Here is a 14,535-nt window from a genome sequence, read left to right on the forward strand (position 1 = left end):
TTTCCACTATGTCTGGCTCGGAAAAACTGTGCCAGCACAGAAAACATCTCCCATCGTGTTCTAGACGTTGCACGGATTTCTGCCAAGTGTTTGGCAGGAAGAAAAGAAAAGTTGTCCAAAACAGCTTCCAATCGAATGTTTATGTGACTGGAAAAGTCAGTAGAGTGCAAAAGTACTGTTTTCTAATAGTTGGCAAGGTGCGCACACAATCCCAGTGTTGTACAGCTTGCTTCTTCACCTTCCCGAAGCTGCCGCTCTCTCCGGCTCCCGGAGCTGAAGAAGCGGTTTCTTTGCGCAAAGACGATTGTGTCGCCCACAGTGCTCTCCTTAGCGCGGCTTCTGCCGAAAGACGCCCGGGAGCGGCTCTTAGCTCCGGACAGCATCCAACCTTCGTCTTTAGCGCCTCTTCTCATCTACATCTCGGCAAAAAGCTTTACCACTATGCCTGGCAAGGAAAAACTGTGCCAGCACAGAAAACATCTCCCATCGTGTTCTAGACGTTGCACGGATGTCTGCCAAGTGTTTGGCAGGAAGAAAAGAAAAGTTGTCCAAAACAGCTTCCAATCGAACGTTCATGTGATTGGAAAAGTCAGGAGAGTGCAAAAGTACTGTTTTCTAATAGTTGGCAAGGTGCGCACACAATCCCAGTGTTGTACAGCTTGCTTCTTCACCTTCCCGAAGCTGCCGCTCTCTCCGGCTCCCGGAGCCAAAGATGCGGCTTCTTCGCGCAAAGACTATTGTGCCCTCACAGTGCTCTCCTTAGCGCGGCTTCTGCCGAAAGACGCCCGGGAGCGGCTCTTAGCTCCGGACAGCATCCTACCTTCGTCTTTAGCGCCTCTTCTCATCTACATCTCGGCAAAAGGCTTTTCCACTATGTCTGGCTAGGAAAAACTGTGTCAGCACAGAAAACATCTCCCATCGTGTTCTAGACGTTGCACGGATGTCTGCTAAGTGTTTGGCAGGAAGAAAAGAAAAGTTGTCCAAAACAGCTTCCAATCGAACGTTCATGTGATTGGAAAAGTCAGGAGAGTGCAAAAGTACTGTTTTCTAATAGTTGGCAAGGTGCGCACACAATCCCAGTGTTGTACAGCTTGCTTCTTCACCTTCCCGAAGCTGCCGCTCTCTCCGGCTCCCGGAGCCAAAGATGCGGCTTCTTCGCGCAAAGACTATTGTGCCCTCACAGTGCTCTCCTTAGCGCGACTTCTGCCGAAAGACGCCCCGGAGCGGCTCTTAGCTCCGGACAGCATCCTACCTTCGTCTTTAGCGCCTCTTCTCATCTACATCTCGGCAAAAAGCTTTTCCACTATGTCTGGCTAGGAAAAACTGTGCCAGCACAGAAAACATCTCCCATCGTGTTCTAGACGTTGCACGGATGTCTGCCAAGTGTTTGGCAGGAAGAAAAGAAAAGTTGTCCAAAACAGCTTCCAATCGAACGTTCATGTGATTGGAAAAGTCAGGAGAGTGCAAAAGTACTGTTTTCTAATAGTTGGCAAGGTGCGCACACAATCCCAGTGTTGTACAGCTTGCTTCTTTACCTTTTCCAAGTTGCCGCTCTACCCGGCTCCCGGAGCCAAAGAAGCGGCTTCTTCGCGCAAAGACGATTGTGCCGCTCACAGTGCTCTCCTTAGCGCGGCTTCTGCCGAAGGACGCCCGGGAGCGGCTCTTAGCTCCGGACAGCATCCTACCTTCGTCTTTAGCGCCTCTTCTCATCTACATCTCGGCAAAAAGCTTTTCCACTATGTCTGGCTAGGGAAAACTGTGCCAGCACAGAAAACATCTCCCATCGTGTTCTAGACGTTGCACGGATATCTGCCAAGTGTTTGGCAGGAAGAAAAGAAAAGTTGTCCAAAACAGCTTCCAATCGAACGTTCATGTGATTGGAAAAGTCAGGAGAGTGCAAAAGTACTGTTTTGTATCAGTTGGCAAGGTGCACACACAATCCCAGTGTTGTACAGCTTGCTTCTTCACCTTCCCGAAGCTGCCGCTCTCTCCGGCTCCCGGAGCCGAAGATGCGGCTTCTTCGCGCAAAGACGATTGTGCTGCTCACAGTGCTCTCCTTAGCGCGGCTTCTGCCGAAAGACGCCCGGGAGCGGCTCTTAGCTCCGGAGAGCATCCTACCTTCGTCTTTAGCGCCTCTTCTCATCTACATCTCGGCAAAAAGCTTTTCCACTATGTCTGGCTAGGGAAAACTGTGCCAGCACAGAAAACATCTCCCATCGTCTTCTAGACGTTGCACGGATTTCTGCCAAGTGTTTGGCAGGAAGAAAAGAAAAGTTGTCCAAAACAGCTTCCAATCGAATGTTCATGTGACTGGAAAAGTCAGGAGAGTGCAAAAGTACTGTTTTCTAATAGTTGGCAAGGTGCGCACACAATCCCAGTGTTGTACAGCTTGCTTCTTTACCTTTTCCAAGTTGCCGCTCTCCCCGGCTCCCAGATCCAAAGAAGCGGCTTCTTCGCGCAAAGACGATTGTGCCGCTCACAGTGCTCTCCTTAGCGCGGCTTCTGCCGAAAGACGCCCGGGAGCGGCTCTTAGCTCCGGACAGCATCCTACCTTCGTCTTTAGCGCCTCTTCTCATCTACATCTCGGCAAAAAGCTTTTCCACTATGTCTGGCTAGGAAAAACTGTGCCAGCACAGAAAACATCTCCCATCGTGTTCTAGACGTTGCACGGATGTCTGCCAAGTGTTTGGAAGGAAGAAAAGAAAAGTTGTCCAAAACAGCTTCCAATCGAACGTTCATGTGATTGGAAAAGTCAGGAGAGTGCAAAAGTACTCTTTTGTATCAGTTGGCAAGGTGCGCACGCAATCCCAGTGTTGTACAGCTTGCTTCTTCACCTTCCCGAAGCTGCCGCTCTCTCCGGCTCCCGGAGCCGAAGATGCGGCTTCTTCGCGCAAAGACGATTGTGCCGCTCACAGTGCTCTCCTTAGCGCGGCTTCTACCGAAGGACGCCCGGGAGCGGCTCTTAGCTCCGGACAGCATCCTACCTTCGTCTTTAGCGCCTCTTCTCATCTACATCTCGGCATAAAGCTTTTCCACTATGTCTGGCTAGGAAAAACTGTGCCAGCACAGAAAACATCTCCCATCGTGTTCTAGACGTTGCACGGATGTCTGCCAAGTGTTTGGCAGGAAGAAAAGAAAAGTTGTCCAAAACAGCTTCCAATCGAACGTTCATGTGATTGGAAAAGTCAGGAGAGTGCAAAAGTACTGTTTTGTAATAGTTGGCAAGGTGCGCAGAGAATGCCAGTGTTGTACAGCTTGCTTCTTTACCTTTTCCAAGTTGCCGCTCTACCCGGCTCCCAGAGCCGAAGAAGCGGCTTCTTCGCGCAAAGACGATTGTGCCGCTCACAGTGCTCTCCTTAGCGCGGCTTCTGCCGAAAGACGCCCGGGAGCGGCTCTTAGCTCCGGAGAGCATCCTACCTTCGTCTTTAGCGCCTCTTCTCATCTACATCTCGGCAAAAAGCTTTTCCACTATGTCTGGCTAGGGAAAACTGTGCCAGCACAGAAAACATCTCCCATCGTGTTCTAGACGTTGCACGGATTTCTGCCAAGTGTTTGGCAGGAAGAAAAGAAAAGTTGTCCAAAACAGCTTCCAATCGAATGTTCATGTGACTGGAAAAGTCAGGAGAGTGCAAAAGTACTGTTTTCTAATAGTTGGCAAGGTGCGCACACAATCCCAGTGTTGTACAGCTTGCTTCTTTACCTTTTCCAAGTTGCCGCTCTCCCCGGCTCCCAGATCCAAAGAAGCGGCTTCTTCGCGCAAAGACGATTGTGCCGCTCACAGTGCTCTCCTTAGCGCGGCTTCTGCCGAAAGACGCCCGGGAGCGGCTCTTAGCTCCGGACAGCATCCTACCTTCGTCTTTAGCGCCTCTTCTCATCTACATCTCGGCAAAAAGCTTTTCCACTATGTCTGGCTAGGAAAAACTGTGCCAGCACAGAAAACATCTCCCATCGTGTTCTAGACGTTGCACGGATGTCTGCCAAGTGTTTGGCAGGAAGAAAAGAAAAGTTGTCCAAAACAGCTTCCAATCGAACGTTCATGTGATTGGAAAAGTCAGGAGAGTGCAAAAGTACTCTTTTGTATCAGTTGGCAAGGTGCGCACGCAATCCCAGTGTTGTACAGCTTGCTTCTTCACCTTCCCGAAGCTGCCGCTCTCTCCGGCTCCCGGAGCCGAAGATGCGGCTTCTTCGCGCAAAGACGATTGTGCCGCTCACAGTGCTCTCCTTAGCGCGGCTTCTACCGAAGGACGCCCGGGAGCGGCTCTTAGCTCCGGACAGCATCCTACCTTCGTCTTTAGCGCCTCTTCTCATCTACATCTCGGCAAAAAGCTTTTCCACTATGTCTGGCTAGGAAAAACTGTGCCAGCACAGAAAACATCTCCCATCGTGTTCTAGACGTTGCACGGATGTCTGCCAAGTGTTTGGCAGGAAGAAAAGAAAAGTTGTCCAAAACAGCTTCCGATCGAATGTTCATGTGATTGGAAAAGTCAGGACAGTGCAAAAGTACTGTTTTCTAATAGTTGGCAAGGTGCGCACACAATCCCAGTGTTGTACAGCTTGCTTCTTCACCTTCCCGAAGCTGCCGCTCTCTCCGGCTCCCGGAGCCGAAGATGCGGCTTCTTCGCGCAAAGACGATTGTGCCGCTCACAGTGCTCTCCTTAGCGCGGCTTCTGCCGAAGGACGCCCGGGAGCGGCTCTTAGCTCCGGACAGCATCCTACCTTCGTCTTTAGCGCCTCTTCTCATCTACATCTCGGCAAAAAGCTTTTCCACTATGTCTGGCTCGGAAAAACTGTGCCAGCAGAGAAAACATCTCCCATCGTGTTCTAGACGTTGCACGGATGTCTGCCAAGTGTTTGGCAGGAAGAAAAGAAAAGTTGTCCAAAACAGCTTCCAATCGAACGTTCATGTGATTGGAAAAGTCAGGAGAGTGCAAAAGTACTGTTTTGTAATAGTTGGCAAGGTGCGCAGAGAATGCCAGTGTTGTACAGCTTGCTTCTTTACCTTTTCCAAGTTGCCGCTCTACCCGGCTCCCGGAGCCGAAGAAGCGGCTTCTTCGCGCAAAGACGATTGTGCCGCTCACAGTGCTCTCCTTAGCGCGGCTTCTGCCCAAAGACGCCCCGGAGCGGCTCTTAGCTCCGGACAGCATCCTACCTTCATCTTTAGCGCCTCTTCTCATCTACATCTCGGCAAAAAGCTTTTCCACTATGTCTGGCTAGGAAAAACTGTGCCAGCACAGAAAACATCTCCCATCGTGTTCTAGACGTTGCACAGATGTCTGCCAAGTGTTTGGCAGGAAGAAAAGAAAAGTCGTCCAAAACAACTTCCAATCGAATGTTCTTGTGACTGGAAAAGTCAGGACAGTGCAAAAGTACTGTTTTCTAATAGTTGGCAAGGTGCGCACACAATCCCAGAGTTGTACAGCTTGCTTCTTTACCTTTTCCAAGTTGCCGCTCTCCCCGGCTCCCGGAGCCGAAGAAGCGGCTTCTTCGCGCAAAGACGATTGTGCCGCTCACAGTGCTCTCCTTAGCGCAGCTTCTGCCGAAAGACGCCCCGGAAGCGGCTCTTAGCTCCGGACAGCATCCTACCTTCGTCTTTAGCGCCTCTTCTCATCTACATTTCGGCAAAAAGCTTTTCCACTATGTCTGGCTCGGAAAAACTGTGCCAGCACAGAAAACATCTCCCATCGTGTTCTAGACGTTGCACGGATTTCTGCCAAGTGTTTGGCAGGAAGAAAAAAAAAGTTGTCCAAAACAGCTTCCAATCGAATGTTCATGTGACTGGAAAAGTCAGGAGAGTGCAAAAGTACTGTTTTGTATCAGTTGGCAAGGTGCGCACGCAATCCCAGTGTTGTACAGCTTGCTTCTTCACCTTCCCGAAGCTGCCGCTCTCTCCGGCTCCCGGAGCCGAAGATGCGGCTTCTTCGCGCAAAGACGATTGTGCCGCTCACAGTGCTCTCCTTAGTGCGGCTTCTGCCGAAGGACGCCCGGGAGCGGCTCTTAGCTCCGGACAGCATCCTACCTTCGTCTTTAGCGCCTCTTCTCATCTACATTTCGGCAAAAAGCTTTTCCACTATGTCTGGCTCGGAAAAATTGTGCCAGCACAGAAAACATCTCCCATCGTGTTCTAGACGTTGCACGGATTTCTGCCAAGTGTTTGGCAGGAAGAAAAGTTGTCCAAAACAGCTTCCAATCGAACGTTCATGTGATTGGAAAAGTCAGGAGAGTGCAAAAGTACTGTTTTCTAATAGTTGGCAAGGTGCGCACACAATCCCAGTGTTGTACAGGTTGCTTCTTCACCTTCCCGAAGCTGCCGCTCTCTCCGGCTCCCGGAGCCGAAGATGCGGCTTCTTTGCGCAAAGACGATTGTGCCGCTCACAGTGCTCTCCTTAGCGCGGCTTCTGCCGAAAGACGCCCGGGAGCGGCTCTTAGCTCCGGACAGCATCCTACCTTCGTCTTTAGCGCCTCTTCTCATCTACATCTTGGCAAAAAGCTTTTCCACTATGTCTGCTAGGAAAAACTGTGCCAGCACAGAAAACATCTCCCATCGTGTTCCAGACGTTGCACGGATTTCTGCCAAGTGTTTGGCAGGAAGAAAAAAAAAGTTGTCCAAAACAGCTTCCAATCGAACGTTCATGTGACTGGAAAAGTCAGGAGAGTGCAAAAGTACTGTTTTCTAATAGTTGGCAAGGTGCGCACACAATCCCAGTGTTGTACAGCTTGCTTCTTTACCTTTTCCAAGTTGCCGCTCTACCCGGCTCCCGGAGCCGAAGAAGCGGCTTCTTCGCGCAAAGACGATTGTGCCGCTCACAGTGCTCTCCTTAGCGCAGCTTCTGCCGAAAGACGCCCGGGAGTGGCTCTTAGCTCCGGACAGCATCCTACCTTCGTCTTTAGTGCCTCTTCTCATCTACATCTCGGCAAAAAGCTTTTCCACTATGTCTGGCTCGGAAAAACTGTGCCAGCACTGAAAACATCTCCCATCGTGTTCTAGACGTTGCACGGATGTCTGCCAAGTCTTTGGCAGGAAGAAAAGAAAAGTTGTCCAAAACAGCTTCCAATCGAATGTTCATGTGACTGGAAAAGTGAGGAGTGTGCAAAAGTACTGTTTTGTATCAGTTGGCAAGGTGCGCACGCAATCCCAGTGTTGTACAGCTTGCTTCTTCACCTTCCCGAAGCTGCCGCTCTCTCCGGCTCCCGGAGCCGAAGAAGCGGCTTCTTCGCGCAAAGACGATTGTGCCGCTCACAGTGCTCTCCTTAGCGCGGCTTCTGCCGAAAGACGCCCGGGAGCGGCTCTTAGCTCCGGACAGCATCCTACCTTCGTCTTTAGCGCCTCTTCTCATCTACATCTTGGCAAAAAGCTTTTCCACTATGTCTGCTAGGAAAAACTGTGCCAGCACAGAAAACATCTCCCATCGTGTTCCAGACGTTGCACGGATGTCTGCCAAGTGTTTGGCAGGAAGAAAAGGAAAGTTGTCCAAAACAGCTTCTAATCGAATGTTCATGTGATTGGAAAAGTCAGGAGAGTGCAAAAGTACTGTTTTGTATCAGTTGGCAAGGTGCGCACGCAATCCCAGTGTTGTACAGCTTGCTCCTTCACCTTCCCGAAGCTGCCGCTCTCTCCGGCTCCCGGAGCCGAAGAAGCGGCTTCTTCGCGCAAAGACGATTGTGCCGCTCACAGTGCTCTCCTTAGCGCGGCTTCTGCCGAAAGACGCCCGGGAGCGGCTCTTAGCTCCGGACAGCATCCTACCTTCGTCTTTAGCGCATCTTCTCATCTACATCTTGGCAAAAAGCTTTTCCACTATGTCTGGCTAGGAAAAACTGTGCCAGCACAGAAAACATCTCCCATCGTGTTCTAGACGTTGCACGGATGTCTGCCAAGTGTTTGGCAGGAAGAAAAGACAAGTTGTCCAAAACAGCTTCCAATCGAACGTTCATGTGATTGGAAAAGTCAGGAGAGTGCAAAAGTACTGTTTTCTAATAGTTGGCAAGGTGCGCACACAATCCCAGTGTTGTACAGCTTGCTTCTTCACCTTCCCGAAGCTGCCGCTCTCTCCGGCTCCCGGAGCCAAAGATGCGGCTTCTTCGCGCAAAGACTATTGTGCCCTCACAGTGCTCTCCTTAGCGCGGCTTCTGCCGAAAGACGCCCGGGAGCGGCTCTTAGCTCCGGACAGCATCCTACCTTCGTCTTTAGCGCCTCTTCTCATCTACATCTCGGCAAAAGGCTTTTCCACTATGTCTGGCTAGGAAAAACTGTGTCAGCACAGAAAACATCTCCCATCGTGTTCTAGACGTTGCACGGATGTCTGCCAAGTGTTTGGCAGGAAGAAAAAAAAAGTTGTCCAAAACAGCTTCCAATCGAATGTTCATGTGACTGGAAAAGTCAGGAGAGTGCAAAAGTACTGTTTTGTATCAGTTGGCAAGGTGCGAACACAATCCCAGTGTTGTACAGCTTGCTTCTTCACCTTCCCGAAGCTGCCGCTCTCTCCGGCTCCCGGAGCCGAAGATGCGGCTTCTTCGCGCAAAGACGATTGTGCCGCTCACAGTGCTCTCCTTAGCGCGGCTTCTGCCGAAGGACGCCCGGGAGCGGCTCTTAGCTCCGGACAGCATCCTACCTTCGTCTTTAGCGCCTCTTCTCATCTACATTTCGGCAAAAAGCTTTTCCACTATGTCTGGCTCGGAAAAACTGTGCCAGCACAGAAAACATCTCCCATCGTGTTCTAGACGTTGCACGGATTTCTGCCAAGTGTTTGGCAGGAAGAAAAGTTGTCCAAAACAGCTTCCAATCGAACGTTCATGTGATTGGAAAAGTCAGGAGAGTGCAAAAGTACTGTTTTCTAATAGTTGGCAAGGTGCGCACACAATCCCAGTGTTGTACAGGTTGCTTCTTCACCTTCCCGAAGCTGCCGCTCTCTCCGGCTCCCGGAGCCGAAGATGCGGCTTCTTTGCACAAAGACGATTGTGCCGCTCACAGTGCTCTCCTTAGCGCGGCTTCTGCCGAAAGACGCCCGGGAGCGGCTCTTAGCTCCGGACAGCATCCAACCTTCGTCTTTAGCGCCTCTTCTCATCTACATCTCGGCAAAAAGCTTTTCCACTATGCCTGGCTCGGAAAAACTGTGCCAGCACAGAAAACATCTCCCATCGTGTTCTAGACGTTGCACGGATGTCTGCCAAGTGTTTGGCAGGAAGAAAAGAAAAGTTGTCCAAAACAGCTTCCAATCGAATGTTCATGTGACTGGAAAAGTGAGGAGAGTGAAAAAGTACTGTTTTGTATCAGTTGGCAAGGTGCGCACACAATCCCAGTGTTGTACAGCTTGCTTCTTCACCTTCCCGAAGCTGCCGCTCTCTCCGGCTCCCGGAGCCGAAGAAGCGGCTTCTTCGCGCAAAGACGATTGTGCCGCTCACAGTGCTCTCCTTAGCGCGGCTTCTGCCGAAAGACGCCCGGGAGCGGCTCTTAGCTCCGGACAGCATCCTACCTTCGTCTTTAGCGCCTCTTCTCATCTACATCTCAGCAAAAAGCTTTTCCACTATGTCTGGCTAGGAAAAACTGTGCCAGCACAGAAAACATCTCCAATTGTGTTCTAGACGTTGCACGGATGTCTGCCAAGTGTTTGGCAGGAAGAAAAGAAAAGTTGTCCAAAACAGCTTCCAATCGAATGTTCATGTGATTGGAAAAGTCAGGAGAGTGCAAAAGTACTGTTTTCTAATAGTTGGCAAGGTGCGCACGCAATCCCAGTGTTGTACAGCTTGCTCCTTCACCTTCCCGAAGCTGCCGCTCTCTCCGGCTCCCGGAGCCGAAGAAGCGGCTTCTTCGCGCAAAGACGATTGTGCCGCTCACAGTGCTCTCCTTAGCGCGGCTTCTGCCGAAAGACGCCCGGGAGCGGCTCTTAGCTCCGGACAGCATCCTACCTTCGTCTTTAGCGCCTCTTCTCATCTACATCTCAGCAAAAAGCTTTTCCACTATGTCTGGCTAGGAAAAACTGTGCCAGCACAGAAAACATCTCCCATCGTCTTCTAGACGTTGCACGGATGTCTGCCAAGTGTTTGGCAGGAAGAAAAGAAAAGTTGTCCAAAACAGCTTCCGATCGAATGTTCATGTGATTGGAAAAGTCAGGACAGTGCAAAAGTACTGTTTTCTAATAGTTGGCAAGGTGCGCACACAATCCCAGTGTTGTACAGCTTGCTTCTTCACCTTCCCGAAGCTGCCGCTCTCTCCGGCTCCCGGAGCCGAAGATGCGGCTTCTTCGCGCAAAGACGATTGTGCCGCTCACAGTGCTCTCCTTAGCGCGGCTTCTGCCGAAAGACGCCCGGGAGCGGCTCTTAGCTCCGGACAGCATCCTACCTTCGTCTTTAGCGCCTCTTCTCATCTACATTTCGGCAAAAAGCTTTTCCACTATGTCTGGCTCGGAAAAACTGTGCCAGCACAGAAAACATCTCCCATCGTGTTCTAGACGTTGCACGGATTTCTGCCAAGTGTTTGGCAGGAAGAAAAAAAAAGTTGTCCAAAACAGCTTCCAATCGAACGTTCATGTGACTGGAAAAGTCAGGAGAGTGCAAAAGTACTGTTTTCTAATAGTTGGCAAGGTGCGCACACAATCCCAGTGTTGTACAGCTTGCTTCTTTACCTTTTCCAAGTTGCCGCTCTACCCGGCTCCCGGAGCCGAAGAAGCGGCTTCTTCGCGCAAAGACGATTGTGCCGCTCACAGTGCTCTCCTTAGCGCAGCTTCTGCCGAAAGACGCCCGGGAGTGGCTCTTAGCTCCGGACAGCATCCTACCTTCGTCTTTAGTGCCTCTTCTCATCTACATCTCGGCAAAAAGCTTTTCCACTATGTCTGGCTCGGAAAAACTGTGCCAGCACTGAAAACATCTCCCATCGTGTTCTAGACGTTGCACGGATGTCTGCCAAGTGTTTGGCAGGAAGAAAAGAAAAGTTGTCCAAAACAGCTTCCAATCGAATGTTCATGTGACTGGAAAAGTGAGGAGTGTGCAAAAGTACTGTTTTGTATCAGTTGGCAAGGTGCGCACGCAATCCCAGTGTTGTACAGCTTGCTTCTTCACCTTCCCGAAGCTGCCGCTCTCTCCGGCTCCCGGAGCCGAAGAAGCGGCTTCTTCGCGCAAAGACGATTGTGCCGCTCACAGTGCTCTCCTTAGCGCGACTTCTGCCGAAAGACGCCCGGGAGCGGCTCTTAGCTCCGGACAGCATCCTACCTTCGTCTTTAGCGCCTCTTCTCATCTACATCTTGGCAAAAAGCTTTTCCACTATGTCTGCTAGGAAAAACTGTGCCAGCACAGAAAACATCTCCCATCGTGTTCCAGACGTTGCACGGATGTCTGCCAAGTGTTTGGCAGGAAGAAAAGGAAAGTTGTCCAAAACAGCTTCTAATCGAATGTTCATGTGATTGGAAAAGTCAGGAGAGTGCAAAAGTACTGTTTTGTATCAGTTGGCAAGGTGCGCACGCAATCCCAGTGTTGTACAGCTTGCTCCTTCACCTTCCCGAAGCTGCCGCTCTCTCCGGCTCCCGGAGCCGAAGAAGCGGCTTCTTCGCGCAAAGACGATTGTGCCGCTCACAGTGCTCTCCTTAGCGCGGCTTCTGCCGAAAGACGCCCGGGAGCGGCTCTTAGCTCCGGACAGCATCCTACCTTCGTCTTTAGCGCCTCTTCTCATCTACATCTCAGCAAAAAGCTTTTCCACTATGTCTGGCTAGGAAAAACTGTGCCAGCACAGAAAACATCTCCCATCGTGTTCTAGACGTTGCACGGATGTCTGCCAAGTGTTTGGCAGGAAGAAAAGAAAAGTTGTCCAAAACAGCTTCCAATCGAATGTTCATGTGACTGGAAAAGTCAGGAGACTGCAAAAGTACTGTTTTGTATCAGTTGGCAAGGTGCGCACACAATCCCAGTGTTGTACAGCTTGCTTCTTCACCTTCCCGAAGCTGCCGCTCTCTCCGGCTCCCAGAGCCGAAGAAGCGGCTTCTTCGCGCAAAGACGATTGTGCCGCTCACAGTGCTCTCCTTAGCGCGGCTTCTGCCGAAAGACGCCCGGGAGCGGCTCTTAGCTCCGGACAGCATCCTACCTTCGTCTTTAGCGCATCTTCTCATCTACATCTTGGCAAAAAGCTTTTCCACTATGTCTGGCTAGGAAAAACTGTGCCAGCACAGAAAACATCTCCCATCGTGTTCTAGACGTTGCACGGATGTCTGCCAAGTGTTTGGCAGGAAGAAAAGACAAGTTGTCCAAAACAGCTTCCAATCGAACGTTCATGTGATTGGAAAAGTCAGGAGAGTGCAAAAGTACTGTTTTCTAATAGTTGGCAAGGTGCGCACACAATCCCAGTGTTGTACAGCTTGCTTCTTCACCTTCCCGAAGCTGCCGCTCTCTCCGGCTCCCGGAGCCAAAGATGCGGCTTCTTCGCGCAAAGACTATTGTGCCCTCACAGTGCTCTCCTTAGCGCGGCTTCTGCCGAAAGACGCCCGGGAGCGGCTCTTAGCTCCGGACAGCATCCTACCTTCGTCTTTAGCGCCTCTTCTCATCTACATCTCGGCAAAAGGCTTTTCCACTATGTCTGGCTAGGAAAAACTGTGTCAGCACAGAAAACATCTCCCATCGTGTTCTAGACGTTGCACGGATGTCTGCCAAGTGTTTGGCAGGAAGAAAAGAAAAGTTGTCCAAAACAGCTTCCGATCGAATGTTCATGTGATTGGAAAAGTCAGGACAGTGCAAAAGTACTGTTTTCTAATAGTTTGCAAGGTGCGCACACAATCCCAGTGTTGTACAGCCTGCTTCTTCACCTTCCCGAAGCTGCCGCTCTCTCCGGCTCCCGGAGCCGAAGATGCGGCTTCTTCGCGCAAAGACGATTGTGCTGCTCACAGTGCTCTCCTTAGCGCGGCTTCTGCCGAAAGACGCCCGGGAGCGGCTCTTAGCTCCGGACAGCATCCTACCTTCGTCTTTAGCGCCTCTTCTCATCTACATCTCGGCAAAAAGCTTTTCCACTATGTCTGGCTAGGGAAAACTGTGCCAGCACAGAAAACATCTCCCATCGTGTTCTAGACGTTGCACGGATATCTGCCAAGTGTTTGGCAGGAAGAAAAGAAAAGTTGTCCAAAACAGCTTCCAATCGAACGTTCATGTGATTGGAAAAGTCAGGAGAGTGCAAAAGTACTGTTTTGTATCAGTTGGCAAGGTGCACACACAATCCCAGTGTTGTACAGCTTGCTTCTTCACCTTCCCGAAGCTGCCGCTCTCTCCGGCTCCCGGAGCCAAAGATGCGGCTTCTTCGCGCAAAGACGATTGTGCTGCTCACAGTGCTCTCCTTAGCGCGGCTTCTGCCGAAAGACGCCCGGGAGCGGCTCTTAGCTCCGGACAGCATCCTACCTTCGTCTTTAGCGCCTCTTCTCATCTACATCTCGGCAAAAAGCTTTTCCACTATGTCTGGCTAGGGAAAACTGTGCCAGCACAGAAAACATCTCCCATCGTGTTCTAGACGTTGCACGGATGTCTGCCAAGTGTTTGGCAGGAAGAAAAGAAAAGTTGTCCAAAACAGCTTCCAATCGAACGTTCATGTGATTGGAAAAGTCAGGAGAGTGCAAAAGTACTGTTTTCTAATAGTTGGCAAGGTGCGCACACAATCCCAGTGTTGTACAGCTTGCTTCTTTACCTTTTCCAAGTTGCCGCTCTACCCGGCTCCCGGAGCCAAAGAAGCGGCTTCTTCGCGCAAAGACGATTGTGCCGCTCACAGTGCTCTCCTTAGCGCGGCTTCTGCCGAAAGATGCCCGGGAGCGGCTCTTAGCTCCGGACAGCATCCTACCTTCATCTTTAGCGCCTCTTCTCATCTACATCTCGGCAAAAAGCTTTTCCACTATGTCTGGCTAGGAAAAACTGTGCCAGCACAGAAAACATCTCCCATCGTGTTCTAGACGTTGCACAGATGTCTGCCAAGTGTTTGGCAGGAAGAAAAGAAAAGTTGTCCAAAACAGCTTCCGATCGAATGTTCATGTGATTGGAAAAGTCAGGACAGTGCAAAAGTACTGTTTTCTAATAGTTGGCAAGGTGCGCACACAATCCCAGTGTTGTACAGCTTGCTTCTTCACCTTCCCGAAGCTGCCGCTCTCTCCGGCTCCCGGAGCCGAAGATGCGGCTTCTTCGCGCAAAGACGATTGTGCTGCTCACAGTGCTCTCCTTAGCGCGGCTTCTGCCGAAAGACGCCCGGGAGCGGCTCTTAGCTCCGGACAGCATCCTACCTTCGTCTTTAGCGCCTCTTCTCTTCTACATCTCGGCAAAAAGCTTTTCCACTATGTCTGGCTAGGGAAAACTGTGCCAGCACAGAAAACATCTCCCATCGTGTTCTAGACGTTGCACGGATATCTGCCAAGTGTTTGGCAGGAAGAAAAGAAAAGTTGTCCAAAACAGCTTCCAATCGAATGTTCATGTGACTGGAAAAGTCAGGAGAGTGCAAAAGTACTGTTTTCTAATAGTTGGCAAGGTGCGCACACAATCCCAGTGTTGTACAGCTTGCTTCTTTACCTTTTCCAAGTTGCCGCTCTACCC

The sequence above is a fragment of the Melospiza georgiana genome, chromosome W (genome assembly GCF_028018845.1).
Source record: "Melospiza georgiana isolate bMelGeo1 chromosome W, bMelGeo1.pri, whole genome shotgun sequence".
Classification (NCBI taxonomy): Eukaryota; Metazoa; Chordata; class Aves; order Passeriformes; family Passerellidae; genus Melospiza; species Melospiza georgiana.